The sequence below is a fragment of the Pseudorca crassidens genome, chromosome 1 (genome assembly GCF_039906515.1).
Source record: "Pseudorca crassidens isolate mPseCra1 chromosome 1, mPseCra1.hap1, whole genome shotgun sequence".
Taxonomy (NCBI): domain Eukaryota; kingdom Metazoa; phylum Chordata; class Mammalia; order Artiodactyla; family Delphinidae; genus Pseudorca; species Pseudorca crassidens.
In genome coordinates, this window is record NC_090296.1 from 121,309,382 (window position 1) to 121,324,778 (window position 15,397).

Genomic DNA, 15,397 nt, shown 5'->3' on the forward strand with positions numbered 1-15,397 from the left:
GACCACAGCTTGACCAAGAGGGCATCAAACCCACTGTGGAAACCCCACAGGGTTTATCTCAGGGCCCAGCCTGCTGCGTGGGAAGAAGCCCACATCCTGCTGGGGGAGGGGCCCTGGGTATCTTACCCTCCACTATTACCCACCCTGCAGCCTCCCACTCCCACCGCCCTGCTCACTCACAGTCACCAACTCCACCTGCCACTTGCTCCCTTACTCTCCTATTGAGCACCTACTGAATGCCAGGCCTGTGGTGGGACTGAGCACACACAGGAGAATCAGACACATTTCCTGCTCACAGCGGGGCGGGTGCACCCACCAGTGTGAACCCCATACCTAGTGAGACAGCCCCTGGGGGCAACCGTGGAGCCTTCATCTGGGAGGCAGCGTCTCCCAGGAAAGGAAGGGAGAAGAGTTTACTTGGGAGAGGCTGATGGGGGCGGTGGCCCTCTAGCCCCTGTCCTGGCAGTGGTACCCCGAGCTCCTGGACACTGGATCGGGGCAGGGAGAAGAAGAAGGAAGGCACCTCTCCTGTTCCTTCCCCTCCCAGATGCCCTCAGGACACCTTTGCACCCACCTGCCTCCTGCCAGCTCCCTTCCTTCCCAGGGGAGTAACACTAGTGAGAAAGGCAGAGAAACTTGGTCCAAGAACCAGGGCTCTGGGTTCCAGGGCCAGCTCTCCTGCTCACTGTGTGAGCTGTGTGACTTTGGCCAAGGCATACTACACCTCCGGGCCTCAGTTTCCCCATCAGTAAGACAGGAATGCTCTCCTACCTGGCCCACATGCTGACCTGGAGAGCCGGTAAGCTACTCCTGCAGAGTCAGGTACTGGGTGAGCTGCAGGGTGTTGGACCCACCCCTCCACATCACTGTGGTCTCCCCAGCCCATTGCACTCAGCACTCAGAATCCTCCAAGGAGAAGGGGGTCCCCCTTTCGGCTCTCACACGATTCATGCCTCAGGGTCCCTGGCAGCAAGTAGGTACTCTGCCAGGGTGGAGAAGGAGGGCTTCCTGGAGCCGGGCTGTGCCTCCAGAAGGACCTGGCCCCAGCCTACTGGAGCCCCTGGGCCCCTCACCAGCCCAGGCAGGGGATGGAGTGGAATGTGGCTGCAGCCCATCTAGCCTTCCCTCACTGAGTCTGTGCTGGCATGGGGTGAGTGCTGCGGCTCTGCCCCTCTCCATCTGGAGCCGGGTTGCAGGACTGAGAAGGGGTGGGGGCAGAAGCCTGTCATCCAGAGGTCCCCGTTCTGCTGCACCCTGTACCCATGTGTGCCTCAGAGGTGCTGTCCTGATTCCAGCCCCACCTCTCTCCTTTCTAGGTGCCCCCAGGAGGGAAGGGGAGGGCTGAGACAAGGTCCCCAAATTCCAGACTGTCTACCTAGGAGGTAGGGTCAAAAGTCCCCAGTTCCCAGGTCAGAAAGCTGAGGCCTAGAATGGGAGCCTATCCCACTGAGGCCACAGGCGTCAGCAGATGCTCAAGGGAGGCTCCTGGGGAGGCACAGGGCTCTTGGTTCGGGGAGGAGGTGCTCTGGCTCTGGAAGGGCTAGAGGGTGAGGATGAGCGAGACCACAGCAGGAGGAACAGAAGGGGAGGAGAAGCAGACCACCTTCGTGCCTGAACCAAAAAAGGGTTGTTCCTTGGAAGCCGTATTCCAAGAAAACAGTACGGGGCTTTCCTGGGCGGCGGGGGGCTGGGTGCCAAAGAGGCTCTCTCTTGGTCCACGGCAGTGCCTGTGCGCCCAGCCCCTCCCCTCTGCGCTGGAGGTCCCTCAGCCTGCTTCCACGGCCCCTGCAGCGGCCCCACACCTGATGCCCACCCCTTGGGCCAGCCTCCTGAGGAAGGTTCCTGCTTGCCCTGCTGAATCAGGCTGAGTGAGCTTAACAACATCCGCCCTTCCAGCTTGGGGCAGGGGGATCACTCCCCAGCTCCCACCGGGCATCTCCCCTCCATGGTCAAGATACCAAGGCCGTCCTCCAAAGCCTCTGCTGGTCATGCCCAGGGATGGGGCCTCCCCAGCTGCTCCGCACTGTGGCTGCATCAGGTACACACCCAACCACAGCATTTGTTGGGAAGCCCTGCGCGCCTCCCCACCAACCCCTGCCATCCCCCAGAGTTAGTCTTACAGGCAGTGTCTGCGGGCAGGGCTGGCACCAGCTGGCCAAGGAGAATGAGAGGCAGTGCCCACACCCTGGAAACCTCACTGAAGTCCGGGGATTTGGGTGAGGAGAGCAGCCAGAACCGGGGACCCAAGGGTGCACCTGACACACATCACCCTGGAAATAGCAGTAGAACTTTCTAAGAGTGAGAAAGTCCTGAAAAAGCTTTAACAAAGAAACTCAGGTATGGAAGGCAGGGGAAGCAGGCATGGATTTTGGTTCCCATACGCCCTGGCTATGTGAAATCACTTAGTTAAAAAAAATTTCTAAGTGAAATTTAATCCACTTTGAGCCACTGGCTACCAGGTGGGAAATTCAATGTGCTGAGTAATTTTACTCCCACCCTGGAGGCCTCAAAAGGCCCAGAACATCAGAGAGGTGCCCTGCGGTCTTCGGTCCCATCTAGTCACTGCATGCAGGCTTGTTGACTGAACCCCCGAGGGCGGGTGTCTCCACTTCCTGCAAAGCTTGGGCACAAGGACACCCAAGCAGCGTGTCCCTCAAGGTTCATACCTGCTCAGGGCACGACCAGGAGCAGGACACCCTCCTTGCTACTAGCAGAGCCATGGCCCCCATGTCCCAAGTCTGGGGGAAGCTGTCTCGACCTCCTTCCTCTGCCTGCTTCCACCACAACCTCCCTAACTCCTCACTCCTTTCCTCCTCCTAGTTGGGGCAACCTTCCATCACCCCACAGTGTGCCTTGGCTCACCAAAGCCACCTCAGATCTGGCCCTTGGCGTGGGGAAGCACAAGTACGTCCTGGGGGTGGAGGGAGAAAAAGAGCCAGCAGGAGATACCACTAATGATGATGATGAGGACGCTTAACTTCCTGAACAGTTAGCCATGTGCCAGGCTCTGCCCTAAATGCTATACAAAGGTTATCCTATTTAATCCTCACAGTGACCCTACGAGGAAGGCACTGTTATTATTCCCATTTTGCAGATGGGGAAGCTGAGGCATAGAGAGTCATGTAACTTGCCCCAGGTCCCTCAGCTAAGTTAAATAGGAGAGCCAGGGTTCAAACGCAGGCAAATTTCTGGAGACAGGGGCGTGGCTTCCACCAGATCCCCAAAGGCATCAGAAACCAAACAAAAAGCCACATGCCGGTGCCTTGAAGCACAGCCAGGTCACTGTTCAAACTTTCATCTCCTTCCTCCTCAGCTCTCTGGATTCATGACTCCTGGAAACAGCAGCTCAAAAAGTGGCTGGGCAAGGAGAAGCATAATTCCTCCTAGAAGTAGTGGAATTCATATTCAGAGTGTTCTTTATGGGAAGAAGCAAATTAAAATAGACAACCCATCAACTGGTCTAATCAAGAAAAATACTACAAAATGTAAGGTTAAAAAGGAAATATTAACACAGCTGTGGAGATGACTTTTGTTAATGCACTTTTTAAAAAATATTTATTTATTTGGCTGCGTCGGGTCTTAGTTGCAGCACGCGGGATCTTATTTGCCCCGCGGCATGTGGGATCTTAGTTCCCCGACCAGGGATCGAACCCGTGTTCCCTGCATTGGAAGATGGATTCTTAACCACTGGATCACCAGGGAAGTCCCTGACTTTTGAACTTTAAGAGAATAGTACATACATTCTCCATGCTTATTAATCAGTGTTTCAACATTAAATAAAAATATTCTAGGAATATATTTGTAAATTGCCAAAATTGACTCAGTGAGTGAAACACCTATAACTACAGAAGAAATTTTACAGGTCATCTCTAAAATAGATCCGAGATGCAGAGAGTATTCGCATGAATTCTTTCAAACTGGAAAAACAGGTCATTTCTACTTCTCTATTTAAATTTTTCCCAAGCATATGGAGGAAATGATAGATGGATTTTATGCTTCCGAATTGATTTTACGAAGCTCACGTAATCCTGACACTCAAATCTGACAAAGATAAGCATGCTACCCTACCCACCTTCGTGTTGATAACCACAGACCAGTTTTACTTTGGCAATGGATACAAAACCCTGGATAAAAGGCCAGCAAATGGAACCCTGTGTTATGGCGTTGCCTAATGCAGTCAGCGTTGCCCACAATTGTCCAGCACCCAGTGTTTGGCACGCTTCCCCGTGCCCCAGATCTGTGCTGGGGCAAAACTGGACCCGATATTTGGATCCAGGCAATTTGGACACAACATTCCCTTTTTATGGTCCTAGGTGCCCCTCTCAGGAAGCAGAGAAAATAAAATGGAGCAGGTGTGCAAAGCTTGCAAAAATACAAAAAGGCTACAGCTTGAATACTTGCCACTTGTTGGAAACTTGCGGTCAGCTAGAATACTCTGTTAGGTTGATCATTTGTCATTTCTTTTCCTTTTTGAGAAGTTCTTAAGTGTTTGTTTGTTTTTAAATGTTACATTCTCTGCTTTCTCCCTGCTGGGCTTGGCAACGTCTGATTAAATAGTTAAGTCCTGGCGGAATTCCCTCTTGGCTGTATCAATATGCATCCCCCCAAAAAACTTGGGGACATTGACTGTGGGGACCTGGGCAACAGAACCCTGGGCCCAAGGGGCTTGATCCAGCTGGCAGCGCACCCCTGGCAGACAAGAGAGGTGGGTCCTTGGCCTCTGTCTGGGGTCCCAGTAGCCTGGGAGTTTCTCAGCCAGCAAATAGGACTGCCACTGCCCCTGGAGGCCACCAGATAGCACAGGACTCTATTTCCAGAATATGTGACATCAAAGGCCATCTTATTTCTTTTTTTTTTAGAAATATTTCTTTAGGATAATTTTTTTCAATTACTTTATTTATTCATTTATTTTTGGCTGCGTTGGGTCTTTGTTGCTGCACGCGGGCTTTCTCTAGTTGCGACGAGCAGGGGCTACTCTTCGTTGCGCTGCGCGGGCTTCTCACTGCAGTGGCTTCTCTTGTCGTGGAGCACGGGCTCTAGGTGCACGGGCTTCAGCAGTTGTGGCTCGCGGGCTCTAGAGCACAGGCTCAGTAGTTGTGGCACAGGGGCTTAGTTGCTCCATGGTATGTGGGATCTTCTCGGACCAGGGATCGAACCCGCGTCCCCTGCTTTGGCAGGCAGATTCTTAACCACTGCGCCACCAGGGAAGCCCCAGGCCATCTTATTTCTGATTCACAGCTATTGTCTCTTTCACTTTTGCAATATAATTCAGGCATTTTAAGGAATAATCCGCATCCAGTAAAATTCACCCATTTTAGGCATACATTTTGACGGGTTTTGACAAGTATGTGCACTTGTAGAAAACACCCCACAATCAAGATGTAAAATATTCCATCACCTGTTTTCTTATGCCTCTTTGTAGTCAATTTTCTCCCCTCACCCACCATCCCCTGGCAACCATTAATCTGCTCTCTGTCCCTACAGTTTTGTCTTTTCCAGCATCTCATATAAATGGAATCATTCAGTATGTGGCCTTTTGCATCTGTCTTTTTTTCTTAACATAATGCTTTTGAAACTCCTCCATGTTGTTGTATGTACCAATAGTTTGTTCCTTTTTATTGCTAAGTAGTATTCCACTGTGTGGACCACAATTTGTTTTTCCATTTATCAGAAGATATGTCTTTGGGTTGTTTCCGGTTTGGGGCCATTATGAAAAAAAAAAACTGCTGTCAACATTCACCTACAGGTCTTTGAGTGGACATACATTTTCATTTTTCTTGGGTAACTATCTAGGAATTAGGTTCTTAGTCACATAAGTGTTATGTTTAACTGTACAAAAAACCGCCAAAAACTGTTTTCCAAAGTGGCTATTGCTCCACGAAGTGGCTGTTGCCAGCACTTCGCATCCTGTGTGTGTTTTCTAAACCATTCTACTAAGTATGTAGTGGTATTTCATTGTGGTTTTAATTTTCATTTCCCTAATGACTAATCATGTTAAGCATCTGTTCACATACATATTTTCCATCGTATCTCATGCTTGATTTAGTTTCTGTTCAAATCCTTTGCCCATTTTTAATTGACTTGTCTGTCATCATAGAGTTGGAAGAGTTATCTATTCCGGATACAAATCCTTTATCAGTTACATGTTTTGCAAATAGTTTTTCCCAATCTGTGGTTTGTATTTTCATTTTCTTACCAGTACCTTTGGAAGAGCAAAAGTTTTTGATTTTGGTGAAAGCCAATATAATCATGTTTTTTATTTCTTTTATGGACTGTACTGTTTACCTTATCTAAGAAATCTCTACCTGAACAGTCATATTCTCTTCTATTTTCTAATATAAAGCATGTAACGCTATAATTTCCCTCTAAGTGCTGCTTTAACTTTTGATATGTTGTGTTTTCACTTTAATTAAAATGTTTCTAATTACTCTCATGGTTTTTTCTTCTTTGAATCATGAGTTATTTAAAAATGTGTTGTTTAATTTGCAACTATTTGGGGTTTTTCCAGATATCTTTCGGTTATTGATTTATAGTTTAATTTTATTATGGTGAGAGAACAAACTTGCGTGATTTTAATTATTTTTAATTTGTTGAGACTTGTTTTATGGCTCAGCATATGGTCTGACTTGGTGCAGTTCCATATGCCTTGAAAAGAATGTGTATCCTCCTGTTGTTGGGTGGAGTCAATCCTATAAATGTCATTCGGATTAAGCTGGTTAATAGTGTTATTCAAGTTATCCATAGCCAGGCTGATTTTCTGTTTAGTCACTCATTCTAACAAATATTGAGAGACAAGTGGATTTGCCTATTTCTCCTTTGAGTTCTATCAGTCGTACTTGTATGTGTCCTGATGGTCTGTTCTCCAGTGCATATACTTTGACGTTGTTTTTCTTCTTGATGAACTTGACCTCTTTATCATTATGTACTGCCCCTCTTGATTCCTGGAAATATTCTCTGTTCCGTAGTCTACTTTGTCTCGTGTTAATATGGACACTTGAGCTTTGGATCAGTGCACGTCTTTTCTTCATTCTTTTACTTTTAACTAGTTCTTTATATTTAACATGGGTTTCTTGCAGACAGCCTTGGGGTCTGGAGGGTTTTTCCCCCGCTGTTTGCCTGCAGAGGTCCCTGCCTGCCTCCACCTCGGAGCGGGTCCCTCTAGATGCTCTTCCTCGCCCCTTGGTGGTAGACTGCTGTTGCTGTCTCTCGGTCCTCCTGGCCCAGCCTCACTGAGCCTGTGCACCTGGGGCTCAGAGGGTGGGCCTTGGCAGTGTCCTGACCGTCGTCTGTGGGTCTTGGACAGGAGAACCTTTCCTGCCCCTCCCACAGGGACAAGTGGGTGCGTTGACTTACCCTTCCCCCAGAAGTAGTGGATCTTAGTTTCTGCCTCTCTTTCAGCAGCCCTGGGACCAAGTCTGCTGCGGCCTGCCCTCGCCCCCCTCTCACACAGTGGCTTTGGGAGAACTTCCTTCAGGAAGAAAGTGAGGTTGTGAGCCTGCCCTCCAGCAGCAGCCAGTCACCTCTTGCACGTCTGTGCCACCAAGGGGGTCTCTTCCCTCTCCTACTACTGCTCTGCCTCCAATCCTCCTCCTGGGAAAGAGCTGGGAGGTGGGGAAAACTCCCCACCCCCATACGTGCTCTCCCCAAGGCAAAACCCTGGGGCTCTTTGGAATTCAGTTCTCTTGGTTGTCTGTGACAACCTCAGTTCTCTGATGGGTTTAAAAAATTTTGCAAATTACCTGTCTTCTTCTTCTTCTTCTTGTCAGAATGGGAGTAACATTTTCTTGTGGCTTTCGACATCCTAAGAGGAAGCGAAACTCCTCTCTTTCACTTCTACGTGCAAATAATCAAAGGGGTTTCTGTACACTAAGTGCCCTCTGAGTGATTCCTAACGCTTTCTCGGGCGACATTTGTGGCGTATATCTCATGAGTTTTTTTATTTCCCCACGGTTTGGGTTGTATTTGCTGTCACTTGTGTAGCTGACTGACATTTACTGAGCCCTTACTATGTTCCAGCACTAAGTGCATTAGCCCATTTCAAACCACCCCTCTCTTTTTCTCTCACGCCCACATCCAATCTATCAGGCGATCCTTTGGCTCTATCCTTAAAATATACCCAGTTCAAAACTAAAAACAGACTTAACAAGGGCCCAGCCATATGCCAGAGAAATGAAGACTTATTTTCATGGAGGAACTTGTACACAATTGTTCACAGCAGCTTTACCTGTAATAGTCCAAACCTGGAAATTACCCAGACGTCCTTCAGAGGGGCAAAGGTGAAACCAACTGTGGTGCATCCACACCACAGAATAGCACTCGGCAATAAAGGAGTGAACTGCTGACACAGGCAACACCTAGGATGCATCTCCAGGGAATTGTGCTGAGTGAAAAAGCCAACCTCAAAAGAATACATACCGCGTGATGCCATTTATGCAACAATCCTGAGTAACATAATCACAGAGATAGAGTGCAGATTAGTGGCTGCCAGGGTTAGGAACAGGAAGGAGGGGTGTGGCTATAAAGGGGTGACACCAGGGATCTCATGGTGATGGTACCATCGAGCATCTTGATTGCTGTGGTGGTTATTCCAGGCTACACACGTGACAAAATTGTGTAGAGCTACACACACACACACACACACAAATAAATGCACGTATAACCAGTGAAATCTGAGTAAACTCGATTGATTATGCCAATGTCAGTTCCTTGGTTTTGATGCGGTTCTGTGGTTATATGAGATGCTAGGATGGCTGGGAGTGGGGCACATGGGACTTCTCTGTGCATTTCTTTGCAACTGCTAGTGAATCTATAATTTCAAAAGAAAAATAATAAAATATGCATAACTATAATCCAACCCCTTCTAATCGCCTGCCCTACTGCCAGCCTGGTCCAAGCCACTATCATCTCTTGCCTGGATTATTACAACGGCCTCTTAATGGGTCTCTATTTTTTCAGAGCTTGCAAGGGAGTCAGCCACTATGGCTCTGTTTTGGCAGAGACTCAAAGACAGGCAGAGAAGTGGAAAGCTCTATAGTGGAAAACAGGGAAGGCTTCGGGTGTGCCCTGACCGGGGGGCTGCGAGCCCCAGGAGCTGGAGGCGGGCTGACCAGAAGGGGGCAGCCTATGTGATTGGTTAGGGATGCATATTTGGCTTTCTCTGGTTGGTCCCAAGTTGGAAGCAGGGACAAAAATTAGTGAAGCTGTGAGTTATTAATCGAGTCCTGACCACTGGGGGCTGATTGTTACGGAAGTTATTGTTTTGCTTCCTGGATCGTCACTCGAGATAGCAGGCTGGCTTCCTGCGAGTCTGACTTCCGGCAGGCTGGCTTTCGGGGCTGACTGTTGCATATGAGGGGTTGGTTTCCTGGCAGGTTGCTGCAGGTTGAGGATCAGAGTTGTTTTTATATGTGGTCTGGCCCTTGTCTGTTTGTACAGTCAGTTCCTCTCCTAGAACTCTCCAGCAGCATCCCACTGCACAGAGTCCTTACAATGGCTACAAGGCTCCACATGAACTGGCCCCATTTTCACCTGTAGCCTCATCTCCCACTCTCCCCCGCTCTCCACTCCAGGCACACTGGCCTCCGTGCTGTTCCAAAACATGCCAGGCCCTCTCTCAAGGCACCAGTGGCCTTCTAACATACTGTATGACTTTTTTTTTAAAATAATGTATATTTAGGCGAAGGGGCAGTGATCAGGGGAGCTGGTATCAACATAAGCTGCCCTGTGAAACCTTCATCCTCTGTGCCTGAGTCGCAGACTCGGTTTTTAAGGTGCCAAAGCTGAGTTTGGATAATCGAGGCTGTTTGCAGTTCTTCCCAGCCCAGTATCCCGATCAGCATGGGTGTAAAAATCCGTTCCGGATGAGCAGGCCCTCATGCGGTACCCATGTCCTTTCTTATTCTTAATGCTTGTTGTTCATGTCTGGCTCTCCAAACTAGAATGTAAATTCCACAAGGATAGGCATCTTAGTTTATTCATTCACTACCATTCCAACACCTATGACATTGCCTTGTCCAGCACAGAGTGAGTGCCCAATACAACTTTTTAGAATGAATGATTAAAAGAATAGGGGATTATGCGTGTGTGCAGATACATTGAATGACATCTGCTAATTCTTATTGGGTGCTTGGAGTTTACTGGGCATTGTGCTTAATGCTTTCATATATTATCCCATTGTTATTCTTTATAGCTCTCCTACAGGGTAGGTATTATCAGGGCCACTTAATTGTTCAGGTAAGGTAGTCCCAAGGGACACAGTGCCCAGAGTTCCAGAGCTTCTCAGGAACCTACATAAATGATTAAAACCTGAGAAAAGTCTGACTCCAAAATACAAAAACTACAGAATAACCCAAATGAATAAATGTTTAATCAAATGTCTACAAACTGTCATCAATTGTTAATTTATGTCATTAATTCTGTGCCAATTTCTTTAATCATTAAATGTAGTGTTCATAAGAATTTCATTCTATTTGAAACTAATTTGTAGATTAGATTTTTTAAAACTCTGCAAGGACTTCCAGAATGCAAACGAATGCCCACGGAGTGCTGAGAACTTGCAGATAATTATACTGTGAATGAATTACTCTTAGCCAAATAATTTCCAAGGCAAACTTACGAAAATCACTTCATATTATTTTACAGTAATATATTTAATGTAGCAATTCTGTGCATTTTAATAATTGATTTGGGGGAGGAACCTCCAAAACTAATAGCACCTTACCCTAGGAAGGTCTTAAAATGGCCTTTGATATAATTAGCCCCATTTTGCAGATTTAGCTCCATGATCTGCAGTTTCCTGGTTACTCTGGTCAACCTCCCCCAATTCTCCTGGCCAAATTCTCGCACTTGCCTGTCCCTCACCCCATCACCGCTCAGCCCGCTCTGGGCCTGGGTGCACACAGGGATGTGTGTATGTGTATGGGAACCAGCAGGCAAGGTGAGCATCTCCTAGGCCTGCACCTCAGGCTCTGGTTCTGCTCTGCACTTTTTCTCCACAGTGGCAACTCCTCTGTCCCCAAGATCCTTCCCAGCCCTTGAAAGCACATCTGGAAAGAGAAAACCAGCCATCTCCCAAACTGCCACAAGATGGTGCCACAAGCACATGACTGGGCTTCTGTGGGCTCCCTTCAAGGAGCGGAGACTCAGACCAGGAGGACGAGCGCCCGGGAGACCACTTGAGTGTCCTCCTCACAAGCATCTTCTGCTCCTCAGGGGTGACTCTCAGGGCCCTGTTCTGGGCCCTGTGCCAGGCACAGTGGTTTGGCTCCTACTTCCTCTTGCTGTCCCTGTCTCCCTGTTGTTTTGTCTCTCCTTGTTCATCTTCCAGCCTCCCTCTGTCTGTCTCTATCTTTCCCTCTCCCTCCGTCTCTCCCTCCATCTCTCCCTCCGTCTCTCCTCTCTCCCTATCCCCACCTGTCTCCCTCTGTCCTCTATCTGTCTCTCTCTACCTCCATCTTCCTCGGTAAATCTAATGCTGCTTCATCTTATTCAACAAGTCCATTTTAAAAACCAGCTGCTGGGACTTCCCTGGTCATCCAGTGGTTAAGAATCTGCCTTCCAATGCAGGAGACTCAGTTCAATCCCTGGTCGGGGAACTAAGATCTCACCTGCTGCGGGGCAACTAAGCCCAGGCGCGGCAACTACTGACTGAGCCCGCAGGCCGCAATCTACAGCGCCCTGGAGCCTGTGTGCCACAACTGGAGAGAGAAAACCCACGCGCCACAACTAAAGAGTAGCCCATGCGCCACAGCGAAGAGCCCGCGCCACAACGAAAGATCACACGTGCCTCAACTAAGACCCGATGCGCAAAAAAAATTAAAGGAAAAAAAGAGAAATAACTATTAAGAAATAAAAACCAGTTGCTGGTGCCCATTATATGGCAGACACTGTGCCAGGCTCTGGAAAGTCAATGACAGCACAGTCCAGGGGAAGAGGCTCCCAGCAGAGGACTGTGGTGGGCAGGTCCCTTTTATCCTCAGCCTCCTCCCTCTCCTTGCCCCTCCCTTTCCTCTCTGTTCTTTCCCGTCTTCTCTCCTTTCCTCTTTCTCTTTCCAGCCTCTCTCCTGGCTGAGTGGCAGAGAATCTGGGGCAGCAGATGGGGAACGTGCCCCTCTCTGTCTACCCCTACACAGTCCACACCCATCCCCATACAGTGGAGTAGGGCTTAGCAGAGCAACACAAAGCCCCAGGATCTTGACACCCCCTTTATTCTAAGCCATTCCCACTGCACCATGGGCCCCACTGACGTAGAGGAAGAGTCATGGGCTAGGAGGTATGAGACATAGGTTCTGGGCCCAGCCATGCCACAATCCCTCTGCGAAGGCTTTCTCTGGGCCTTGGTCTTCCCATCTGTGGACCAATCATCTCCTGCTCCCTTCCAGCTCTGCACCCTAGTTCTACAGGACTGTCCTTACCTGGCCACCTTCTAGGATCACCTCGCACTCCCAGTTTCTCTTTGTCAGTCTTGAAGACATTGGCCTGTGGCCATCACTAAACGACTTGCTGTTCTGGCTGGGGAGCTGGACTCCACTTGGCCTAGGATGGGAATCAAGAACCACTCACCACGATGAGCCAGAAAACTTCTCCTTCCAGCTACCCCTCCAACACGCAAATCTCCCCAAGTCCCCCTCAACACTCTCATTTCATGGTTTTTGGCTTGGAGGCCCCACCGAAAGGCTAACCCTGCGAGGCCTGTGTGAATTACCCAATGACTAAGATTTTACCACTAGCACTTCTTTCCCTTGAAATTGTTACAGTTAATAAACATCCCAGAGCCGCACCCCTACCCCACCCCGTCCCCATGTGCTAGGCTGTGCGTGGGGGGAGGGGTGGGGTTTGCCCCCATCCTTATTTCCTCCCTTCTTTCTCCAGGGTTGAGGGAGGTGTCAGTCTTCGTCCACAGCTAATCCCTCCATCAGGGCTCAGGATACCATTCCCGTCTCTTCCTCTAGAGTCTCCCTTTCTCTCTCCCTACTGGATCTTTCCCCTCAGCATAATACCCTCTCACTTCCACCTTAAAATTACCCACCTCTGTGCTAACCAATGCAATTACACAAGAGAAAGCATTTTAAAGCACTGAAATGAGGCGACGTTTGCAGGTGATTGTATACTGAAGATGAAGTACTATGAATAACAATACAGCTGGTAAGGTAAGAATTAAGTTAGTACCATACAGAATTCCTACAGAGCAGTAAATTGCATTCTGATCAGATAATATAATGAAAGGAAAGACCTTATTTATAGTAATAGTATCAGAAAAGGTAAAGTACCTGGGAATAAGCTTGATAAGAAATGTTCAAGACCAATATGAACACTGTAAAACTTCTGAAGAACATTTAAAAAAAGACATAAAAACATGCCAAGTTCACAGATAGGAAGAGTCAGTGTCATAAAGATTGCAATTTTCTGAGTTACTTCACACATTTAACATGATCTCAATAAAGATATAAACAATTTATTTTAACTAGACTGGGTAATTCTAAAGTTTATTTTTAAAAAAACAAAAGAAGAAGAAGAACAGGCAGGAAGAATTTTTTTTTTCTTTTTCTTCTCTTTTCTTCTTTAATTTGGCCGGGCTGCGCGGCTTGCAGGATCTTACTTCCCCTACCAAGGATTGAACCCACGCACTCTGCAGTGAAAGCACAGAGTCCTAAACACTGGACCACCAGGGAATTCCCAGGAAGAATTTCTTAAGAAGTATTAAAAAGAATTAATCTTACAGATATTAAACATTTTATGAAGCCTCAATCATTAAAACCATGTGGCCCCAGTGCATGAAAAAACATTAGTCCAGTGGAACACAACAGAAAACCCAGATAGGGACCCCAAGACAAACAGAAATACATGACATTGAAAAAAAAATGTGGTTCTATATTTTATGCTCATTTAAATCCCGAGTGGGTCAAACAGCTACATGTAAAAAATAAAATAATGGGAGTACATGGAATTCCTTTATGATCTCAGAATGGAAGTTCTTCTTATGACTTAAAACCTAAAAGCCATAAAATAAAATATATGTCATTTCAAATACATTTGTCAAATTTCATGGAAAAGTATAAGCAAAGTCAAAATACAAACAACAAATTGGGTTAAAAAATTTTTACAACTCATATAAAAAACAGCTAATCTCCCTAGCATTTAAAGAGCTCCCAGGTGTAAAAACAAAACTAGAAACAACCAACACTAAAAAAATGGACAAAGTAGATGAAATAACAGTTCACAGAAAAAGAAACACAATGGCTCTTAAACATATTACAAAATATTCAACTTCACACAAAATAAAAGAAATGAAAAAGTTTAAGTTTTGAGGTAATTCAATGGGGAAAATATATCTTTTCAACAAGAAGTGCTAGAATAATTGGATACCCATGGGGGGGAGGGCGGGGGGGGGGAACACCTCAGCCTTTTATCTCATACCATACACAAAAAGTAACTCAAAATGGATCACAAGCCTAAAAGTAATAGCTGAATCTATAAACTTTTAGACTTTAGAAGAAAACATAGGGGAAAATCTTCAAGACCGTGAGCAAAGATGAGCAAAGACATCCAGGAAATGACACAAAACGTCTAACCATTGAAAAGTTATAGGGCTTCCCTGGTGGCGCAGTGGTTAAGAATCCGCCTGCCAATGCAGGGGACACAGGTTCGAGCCCTGGTCTGGGAAGATCTCACATGCCGCAGAGCAACTAAGCCCGTGTGCCACAACTACTGAGCCTGCAATCTAGAGCCTGCGAGCCACAGCTACTGAAGCTTGCGCACCTAGAGCCCGTGCACTGCAACAAGAGAAGCCCCCACTCGCCGCAACGAGAGAGAGCCCACGCGCACCAATGAAGACCCAACGCAGCCAAAAATAAATAAAATAAATAAATTTAGGGAAAAAAACTGGATAAAAAAAAAGTTGTAGACTGGACTTTATCAAAATTAAAATCTACTGCTTTTCAAGATAAAGCACTAAGAAGTTAGAAAGGCAAGCTACAGACTGAGAGAAAATATTCCAAATATGTGCTAAAAAACATGTATCCAGGATTTACTAGGAAGTCTTAAAGCTAATACGAATCTATACTGATAAGATAAATAAGCCATTTTTTAAAGTGAGAAAAAATATTGGACAGACACTTCACAAAAGAAGACATATGCCTAATAAGCACAAAGGAGGCTCAAAGTCATCAGTCACACCCAGTGAAAAAGACTGACAGCACCAAGTGTTGGCACGACTATCTTGGAATTGGTTTGTTAGTTTCTTGACCCAGAAATTCTACTCCTGAGTATTTACCCAAATGAAAACATATATCCGTACGAAGACTTGTACACAGACAGATGTTCAGAGGAGGTCTGATAATCAAAACTGAAAACTACTCAAATGTCCATGAACAGATGAATATATAAATTGTACACATCT